This window comes from Berghia stephanieae, chromosome 6 (assembly GCF_034508935.2).
Source record: "Berghia stephanieae isolate SIO BIC M18660-M18661 chromosome 6, UCSD_Bste_1.3, whole genome shotgun sequence".
NCBI lineage: Eukaryota > Metazoa > Mollusca > Gastropoda > Nudibranchia > Aeolidiidae > Berghia > Berghia stephanieae.
Window position 1 is genome coordinate 48,808,082 of NC_088365.1, and position 10,625 is coordinate 48,818,706.

Below are 10,625 nucleotides of genomic sequence, written 5' to 3' on the forward strand. Positions count from 1 at the left end.
CGAGTTGTGGTTTGGCGGGTTCTTTTCTGTTTTTGAGGGTGCTTTGTTGGAGGGGTTCTTATTCTATTTTAAGATATTTGTTTGGGTTTTTTTCTATGTAGCCTATGCATTTTATTTTTTGTTTGTTTATTTGATGGTTTTTTTTGTTTGTTTTTTGTTTGTTGTTTTTCTTTGTTTTTTGTTTGTTTTGTTTTTGTTTTGTTTTGTTTTTTTTTTGGGTATTTTTTTCGTTTGTTTTTTTTTTTTTTTTTGCTTGTTTTGTTTTTCTGGGGTTTTTTTTGTTGTTGTTGGAGAGGGATTGGTTTTGTTTTTGTTATTTTATTATCGTTTGTGGTTGGTTTTGGGGTTGTTTTTGTTTTTCTTTGACGTTGAACTCATTTTGAGGGTATAGTTTGGTTTCGATCAAAGACCGTTTCTACACTTCATGATGGACAAACAATTCGATATAACAATTCATTTCTATTATTTTAAGCAATTAATCATGAAATAATTGAAAATTTTCCGATTATGGAACTTTGCGATGCATTATTTTTTTCTAATGCGCAATCCATTTCTTACTTTCATTATTTTTTTACTTATGCGGGGGTGGTTGGGTGGGTAAATAAAAGGTCAGAATAAATAGGAAGGTGTGATGAATAGTCAAAAGAACAAGGGAAAGAAAGAGAGCGAGCGAGAGAGAGAGAGAGAGAGAGAGAGAGAGTGAGAGAGAGAGAGAGTTGGGGTGGGGGGCGACATTGGTGGGAGAGAGAGGGAGAGAGAGAGAGAGAGAAAGAAAGAGAAAGAGAGAGAGAGAGAGAGAGAGAGAGAGAGAGAGACTGTGTGTGTGTGTGGGAGAGCGACAAAGAGAAAGATTGATTGTCTGTGAATGTATGTACAGTACGTGTGTTTGAGAGAGAGAGCGAGCGAGAGAGAGAGAGAGAGAGAGAGAGAGAGAGAGAGTCGCTTATTTGAAATAATATGTCATTTATTCTGTCCCTTTTATAAAAACGAGCATAAATAAAATCAAAAAATATTCAATATAGTTGTTTTGAGTTTTGATCATTATCATCATCATCATCATCATCATCATCATCATCATTATCATCACCATCATCATCATCATCACCATCATCATCATTAACATTGCAACACACGCGTCCTGGCCATTCAATTATACTTTAATTTTCACTCCGACAACGTCACAGACACCGCTAAATTGAACGAGTCATTATCGGAGAACATGTATCAGATCGTAACAGCGTCAACCCACTCTGCTGGTCATATTTTAGATTGGGGAATTGTAGAAAATTCAGAGTCCCAAAAAAACAACAACGCCATCGTCGATTATCTCCCCTTTTCGGACCACTCCCTCATTTCTTTCAATCTTGACGTTTCAAAACCATGCCAAGAAACCACCACCACATCAACCAGAAACATCAAAGGCATTTATTTGGACACTTTCAGAGGCGATTTAGAAAAATAAACTTACTCAAAATTCAATGATTTCTCCGACCAGTGGAATAGTTGTCTCATCGAAACGCTTGACAAACATGCGCCTTTCCAAACAAGGACCGTCACCAACCGCAAGTATGCTCCGTGGTATACGTCGGACGTTGAAGAAGCTAAAACGAAGTGTCGGAGAGCAGAAAGACTGCTGAAAACATCAGGCCTTACGATTCATCGTGAATATTCAAGAACACATTTCGTGCCTGGAAGACAACAATAAAAAAGGCAAAGACCACGTATTTTCTTTCAAAATTCTAAATCTTGCAAACAATTATTTAACATCTGCAATGATCTAGTTGGACGTGAAAGATGCACTTCATTACCATCTACAGCCAAACACATTTGTCAACTTTTTTAAAGACAAAATCCATAACATTCGTTCAGAACTAGATCGGCATGAACCATTTAAAGATATAAATACATTCTGTGGTACCCCTTTAGACATGTTCCAACCAGTTTCACCTAGTTTCATAAAAGAGTTGATAAAAACGCCACCCCCCCCCCCCCATTAAATCCTGCGACCTTGATCCCCTACCAGTCAGCTTTTGGCCAGCTCCATCGATACATGATTACCATCCATTACATCAATCATAAATACATCCACACTGACTGGCGAAGTTTCATCGTGCTTTAAAAGTGCCCTCGTCAAACCACTTCTGAAGAAACCAGCACTGGACCACAATATATTAAACAATTATAGTCCTGTATCAAATTTACTTTTTTGTCAAAACTTTTGGAGAAGGTAGTACTGACACAATTAACATCTCATCTTAAGAACAACAGTTTGGAACAACCCTTTCAGTCAGCCTACAAACATCAACACAGTACTGAAACGGCGCTTCTTAAAATCTTTAAATGACTTGTTATGTAATGCTGATGCTAACAATATCAATGTATTATGCCTTTTAGATCTTTCAGCTGCCTTTGACACCATTGACCATAACATTTAGTTAAGAAGTCTAGAAAATACGCTCGGCATAAAAGGAATTGCCCTTAAATGGTTTACATCATATATACAGGATCGATGGCAGACTGTCGTAGTGAATGGTGTTCAGTCAGAACAAATTTTACTAAACTTTGGAGTGCCACAGGGCTCTGTTCTTAGCCCTGTCCTTTTTACTGTATATATGCAGCCCCTTTCTAGTGTGATATCCAGATTCAATCCGAGTTATCATTTTAATGCAGATGATACACAAATATGTGATTCAGCACCCCTTAGTAATTTACAGTTCTTAATACAACGAATTACGATCTGTTTTAATGAGATTAAATCTTGGATGTACCATAATAAGTTAAAATTAAATTATAGTAAAACTGAGATTTTAATGTGTGGAAGGCCGAGTATCATTAAACAGGCAAATAAACCACCTATTACTCTCGGAAATAGCACAATAGAATTTTCAAATAAAGCAAAAAACCTTGGCGTCATCATTAATAAAGACCTTTCCATGACAAGCCACATGATACATACAATCTATGTACATAGAAATGAAAAAAATAAGCTAAATTCGTAATTTAATACCGAAGCATATAGCAGAACGTTTAATTAACTCCCCTGTTTTATCTTAATTGGACTATTGTAACTCCCTTTGGGCGAATTTAGCTAAAGACAAACTGAGCAAATTTCAGGTTGCTCAAAATAACGCAGCCAGACCCATTGTACGCAATAACAAAAAATACCTGTCAGCAACTCTCCTTCTCCGTGAGTTACATTGGCTTCCTGTGGAAAAAAAAGAGTTGCCTATAAGATTTGTACCGTTGTCTACAAATCCTTGAGCAACAACAGTCCCTCCTATAATAAAGACCTTCTAAACATATATTATGTCCCCAATAGAAACTTGAGGTCAAGCAATGACCAATCAATCCTTGTCAAACCTAAGCCATTGCGTAAAATAGGTGAACAATCTTTCCAATTTTCGCCCCCCCCCCCCTTTTTTTTTTTTGGAACTCTCTCCCATCACACGTGAGATGCTCGGATTCGTTGACAACATTCAAATCTCGCTTAAAGTTTTATCTTTTTACGTCATAATGTTGCAATATTATTATAATATTTTGTTGTTGTTAAATTGAATTCGTATCACGTTTCCATCAAACTTGTCTTACTGTAATATGTTTTTGTTTATATCACTGTAAAGCGCTTAGAGCCTGTGACAACGGGGTAAAGCTCTATATAAATGCGATTTATTATTATTATTATTATTATTATTATTATTATTATTGTTATTATCATCATCATCATCATTATCATCATCATCATCATTATTATTATCAACATCATCATCATCACCATCATTACCATTGCACGAAGCTATACTTTTAATAATATTCCTCTGCAAGTCAAACGCTATTCTAAAGTCTTCCATCTCATGTCGTGTCCTCGCATGCCCATACTGCCGTACTCTGGAAAAACCCATATTTTAAAATTTGGCCAGAAAACTCGTCCTTCAAATATCGATCGATTTAAATGACCCTCATCTTAGCAAAAAAAAGTGATTTATGATCATGTCATTAAGTCCAACTTTTGACATCCACGGACATCTTGTCTCATAGTATTCCGTCCACATGTTTTGATCCGTTTTAAAGTATGAAATAAAACGCCCACTCTCTGTGGTGGGCACTGGTGTTGCTTTATCTCTATCTTTTCATTGAATGAAAGAGTGGACGAATTCCGGATAATAAATATGTTGTCAATTTCATTCATCATTCACTTTAATTATCTCAATCACAAAAGATCACACTGACAATGAAATGACAATACCAGTAGACTTCAATAATTCCAAATGTAATCAACAATGAATCACGAATGAGAATAAAACTAAAGAATAAAGCGACAAAACATTTAAAATGCGACAACACAACAATACAATAAAGCTGGAAGGGCTAGATATACAAGTCCATCTCGTTCACTTTCCAAATTAAAGAGATGTTTTGACCCTTCAACGGCGAGATGGATATTTCTTTCAATCATGAGACCTTTTTGTTATAATCCTGGTTTTTAGTTATAACTTTGAACTTCTCACCAATAAAGCTCATTCCGAGTTCAAATCGCATTGTTTTTGTTGCTCTCTTGGTAAAAACGATAAAAATATGTCAAGTTGGAGTAAAATCTAACTCAATGGTTGATAGGTTAAAGTGGGGAAATTTAATCGCTTGGTGTTCAGAGAGAGTGTCGGACCGTAGCCATCGTTATGTTATAGCCTGACACTGAAATCCAAAAGGATTGGCAATTTGACGTCATTATTTGGGTTTTGCACCGCCTAGTGAGTTGTCTTTAGTAGTGCTCATGGAAACAAGTTATTTCATTGGTTGGACTATTGAATACAACTCACGATTTGTTTTCTTTTGTGTCAAAAGACTGGCATTTTGACGTCATTTTTTGGTCAGTGTCAGGCCATAACTTTCCGAAGGCTACGGTCGGACACAGTAAGAAATACAACTGGGATACTACGACAGTAATCAAAATTCCAAACAGTAGTAAGTATATGCAGTTGAGTCACTTTACAATTAATCACTTCCTATGTTTTTGTTTTGATAACAGACGATAGAAGGTTCTTTAGCCCGGCAGTTTTAGGAGGTTATAGATGTCAAAGTGACGATGGATAACGCTTGTAAAAATGCTTAAGTCCTACTTATTATCATTTCTCTCTTCTCATACTTGAATGGCAGCAGTTGCTTCTAATGGTGGTCACACTACTATGTTATGACGATCGACCCAAATTCTTTACCACACTCGTGCACCGTCGCAAACCCGCCCGGAAGCTTCGTCACAACACACCGTTCAACTAGATGTTCTGCGGTTTCGGGTTCGTTCCCACAAGGGGTACATGTTGGACAGGTGGAAATCCCCATTGATGAAGCGATTCGCTACCACCCAGTGTTTCCTCTTACTGATGGAGAAGCCTGGCAACTTCTAACCTAGTTTCGAGGAGTGTATGTCCCCGCCCCCTCGTGGATTGAATTCGTCCAAACTGACTTCCATCTCGTATATGCGTAGTCAGGGAATCTGCGTACTTGAATGGCAGCAGCTTCTAAGGTTGCTCACACAATTATGTTATGACGATCGACCCAATCCGCAAAGTCCGTACCTCACCCGTACATTGTCGCGAACCCACCCGGAAGCTTCGTCACAACACACCGTTCAACTATATGCTCTGCGGTTTCGGGGTCGTTCCCACATTAGGTACATGTTGAGCAGGTGGAAAGTCCTCACTGATGAAGCGATTTTGCCGTTAGGCAGATTCTCGACCGAAGTCGATTCACGACCACCCAGTGTCTCCTCTTACTGGTGAAGAAGCCTAGCAACGTTTCACCTAGTTTCGGGGAGTGTATATCCCCTACCCCTCGAGGGATTGAATTCGTCCAAACCGACTCCCATCTCGTATGTGCATCTTTGTCCGTAGTCATGGAATCTGCATACGTGAATGGCGAAAATAGATTGTCATGTAAATCAATGGAGTGGTTATGATTGTATTGAAGTCTCATAGTGGTGGTGTGAAGACGACGGCCATGATGGTGTTGGTGGTGATAATGGTGGTGGTTGGATTGATTGCGATGGTGGTGGTGGTAGTGGTTGGAATTGCGGTAGTGGTGGTGGTGCAGGAGGAGGAGGATGTAATGATGGTGGTGGTTTTGGTGCTGCTGGTAGTTGGATGGCGATTGTGGTGACGGTGGCGATGCTTATGATGATGCTGATATTGTTATTATTGTAATTGCAGTTGTTGTTGTTGTTGTTGATGATGATGATGATGATGATGATGATGATGATGATGATGATGATGATGATGATGATGACGAAGAGGAGGAGGCGGAGGAGAATGGAATGATGATGGTGGATTTGGTGTAGCTGGTAGTTGGAGGGATGGATTAGTGACGGTGACAATGATTATGATGATGCTGATATTGTTGTTACTGTTACAGTTATTGTAGTTGTTGTTGCTGTTATCGTTGTTGTTGTTGTTGTTAATGATGATGATGATGAGGAGGAGGAGGAGGAGGAGGAGGAGGAGGAGGAGGAGGACGATGACATCGTCGACAATGATGATGATTACCACACGATACTACAATTAGGTATGAAGACATAATGTTATCCTCTCCTCATGTATTAATTAGACTGCAAGGAGCAATATTACAATAACAAACATGTTATCCTCATCCCATCTCCCAATGCCTAATTTCCTGCCCCAGTCACTCTCTCCTTCATCGCGAACTAGGTCTACCTTCCGTATATGTGACAGCTTCAATACGGGCTAGAGACAATCTACCCACTCTGCCTTTCAACTTATTAAAATATATTACCTCTATATACTCTCTCCTTTTCAAAAGAGTTCATCTTGTATACTAATACGCTTCAACAGTCGTAACGTCACTTCCCTCGTAATGATGCATGGTAACTTAGTAACTGGCTCCAAACTATCGGAACAATGGCGGGCGTCCTTATGAAATATTTCTCTAACGAGCTTAAAAGCGTATTCAGAGGAAATAAAACATTATAAATCTGATCATGTTTTGACTTTTACACGTTCTGATCACAAGACATAAGAAAAGTTCTAGCCAGCATCAAGAATAAAAAAATGACGATTTTCTTTGTTTAGAACCACGATGGCGACCGTTGCTGGGCGACGTGACATCAGACTATTGAATCCAATTAAATTGACGAGAAAAGTAAAATTGTGGTTGTTTTGAACAAAATGTTTGGTTGTTTGTTTTTTAATTAGAGGAACTTCCATAAAAAATTACATTGTTTTGCAACAATAAAAAACACTACGATAATTATGTAAAGAAATTGAAAAAAAAACAAAACAAACAAACAAACAATTATAATATAATATAATATTATATATATATATATATATATATATATATATATATATATATATATTTATATGTATATTTATTGTTTATTTCAATTTCAGACACTGAAGCATCCTGTTGTTTTTTTTTTAATATTTTGTGACTCAGTACTAAATACTCCATTGAGATCATTCTGACATAGTAGTAGTAGTGGTAGTAGTAGTAGTAGTAGTAGTAGTAGTAGTAGTAGTAGTAGTAGTAGTAGTAGTAATAGTAGAAGTAGTAGTAGTAGTAGTAGTAGTAGTAGTAGTAGTAGTAGTAGTAGTAGTAGTAGTAGTAGTAGTTGTAGAAGTAGTAGTTGTAGTATTAATAGTTATATTATTATCATCATCAGCATCATCACTATTATTATCATTATTATTATTATTATTATCATCATCATCATCATCATCATTATCATCATCATCAACAGCATCATTATCATCATCATTATCGCTTTGTCATTTAATCGGTGCCTAATGAACAAGACGTTTAGTGCATATTCGGCCAATTGATATCCACTCGTATGATTACAAATGTAAACAAATTAATCTTACCCGTTTGAATTTGGTTGAGTTTGTCTGGGCTGCTAATCCAACATTCTGAATCATTTTGAACTCACGTTTCATCATCTCAGGAAAGTTTGTTGTGTCATAAATAGCCAGTTTCCGAGCACCCTTCACGGCAAATTTTGCATCTTTGAGATCTGCCTTTATCTAAATCATAGAAAAAAATTATGACGTTTTGCAAGAAACAAGACATTTATTGTTAAAGTTGCTGGTCTACTCAAGAAATCAAGTTCACTTCACAAAATTACTGGGATACCTGGATGGAATGTACAACCACGTCAAGCATCTCTCACCCGAGCAACGAAACGATTTGTGAGTCATCCTCACCCGGCATCGAGACGTTTGCTCCGATGAGCCCGTGTCTCACATCTACCGCCATACTCCATCGGACTTAAGTTTTATAAACTAGTCCAACACACCTACTATAGAATGCCCCCGGCGAAGAAAAACATTATGAAAACAGAAATCGAGAAACTTTTATAGAACAACATCCTCTCAAACAGCGAGTTCAACTTCTTATTACCAGGTTCCCTGAGAAAAAAGACAGACGAAAGCTGGAGACTTATTATGGACTATCGACAAACTTAACGAAATTTCTTACCCCGATCAATGTCCAAGTCCAGGGATTTATGACAGCGTCAATAACATCTCATCAGCCAAATTTTTGAGAACCATTGACTTAAAATTGGGATGTCACCAAGCACCCCTTCACCATGACTCCAGACATCTTACAGCCTTCATCACCCCATTTGGGCTCTTTGAATTTAATGCCATACCATTTGGCATGGCCAGGACACCAGCCGTATTTCAACGCCGCATTAATAACATTTTGTGTTAACTCAATAATTTCGCAGCGGTTTACATTGACGACATCGTCGTCTTCTTCTGAGACGTGGGAGGACCACCGGGCACATCTCGAGGCCGTTTTCACAATACTGGATAACTACAGCATCGTCATTATTATGGAGAAACTGACAATCGAGTGAGAAACTGTGACCTATCTGGGACATGAACTCGGTAATGGACGCGTCAGACCAAAGTCAGTCACGATTTCACCTGAGATGGATTTCCCTTTGCATAGAAATAAAAGAGAATGAATGCGTTTCCTCGGAATGGTAGGCTACTATCAACGGTTTTGTCCCCACTTCTCCTCCATCTCTGCACCAATGACACATCTACTGAAAAAATGGATGGATGAATGGGTGGATGGGTGGATGGATGGATGGATGCATGGATGGATGGGTATGTGTGCGTTTATAAACAAAATATATCTGACATACCTCTTTATTCTTAGTGCTTGTACTCATATTGGAACGGTAATTCCAAAGTGCCATCTTCTTTTTTTGCACGAACGGCAATCTTTCTAGATAATATTGGTATAAGGCAGCTTGTGCTTTATTTACATCTGTAATCAAATGTCTAGAATTTATTGAGTCCTGGGATGAAATCACAGCGATCTGAAACGCAAGGAGCATCTTGAAAAAGGATATCAGAGTCATCATTGACGCCCAGGAAGAGTGAACTGTGGATTATATTTATTTTTCAAATAAGTAGATAGAAAAAATATTAATTCGTCAACACTTATACTTGATTTAATCTTCTACACAATATAAAAATGAAAGTTGAAACAGACAGAATGATTCAATGTGCAGACCGTACAGATAGCGGTACGTGTTCGCTTCAATTTTCTTTTTTAAATTAAGGAAAATAGAAACATTTGAATAAGCATTGATAGATCAGTAAGAAGTAAAAATCAATATTGTGTATGCTTTCAATAATGTTATCTCCTTCGTCTGTAGTGTTTAATTCATCATGTTTGTTAATAAAGGGGAAACCTTAAATTGAAGCTTACATTCAATTCACATTGTTATCAAACACATACAAAGATTTAGCCATCCTAGTAGTAGTAGTAGTAGTAGTAGTAGTAGTAGTAGTAGTAGTAGTAGTAGTAGTAGTAGTAGTAGTAGTAGTAGTAGTATCCGAGCCACCCATATTACCACTACCTTCATCATTCCTACCACCAGTGCCATACCCACCAAAACCACCACATCATCATCCCCACTACCACTACTATACCCATCACTACCACCACATCATCATCTCTACCACATATAATATTGAATCGCCCTATCAGATAAGCTCAAGACTGGTCACATGGTTGAAATTGTAAAAGACAATCCACCTTGCCGCTGATTCGCCTACGACTAAGGGACATATTATTATATATTCAGCTGGCACAATTGATATGAGACATGTATCGGTCGGACAATGTTGTTAGTTGATAAGCAAATGTCAAGCACGTCTGCCCAGATTGAAATCTGTAAGGTGACTATCCCAAACGCATGCTGCCATTTGGCTGACCGAGCCCTTTTTTAAATGGAAAGAAACCTAACATTGGACAATATTTTCGCGGACCTCAAACTGGTAGCACACACACCAGCCCATCAACAATATCACCCAGTCAGAGTTTGTTTTAGTTAGTAGGTACTCAATAATCGCGTTTCCACAATGGAGTTACTAAGTTACCCCCAACGTGACAATCGGTATGTACGGGTTTGTTTTGTTTTTCTTTGTGGAGTGGGGGCATAAAGTTACCCCCATTTGTAAAAAAGTGGCATGTTGCAAAATTGCCAATGGTCACTATGTTATTCAATTTTTCGTAACCATTTGAGTAAAACCCTTTCTAAAAGTAAATTTTTGAGGATTCATGAAAATTTCAGGAAAAAAAGTCGAATTATAAAT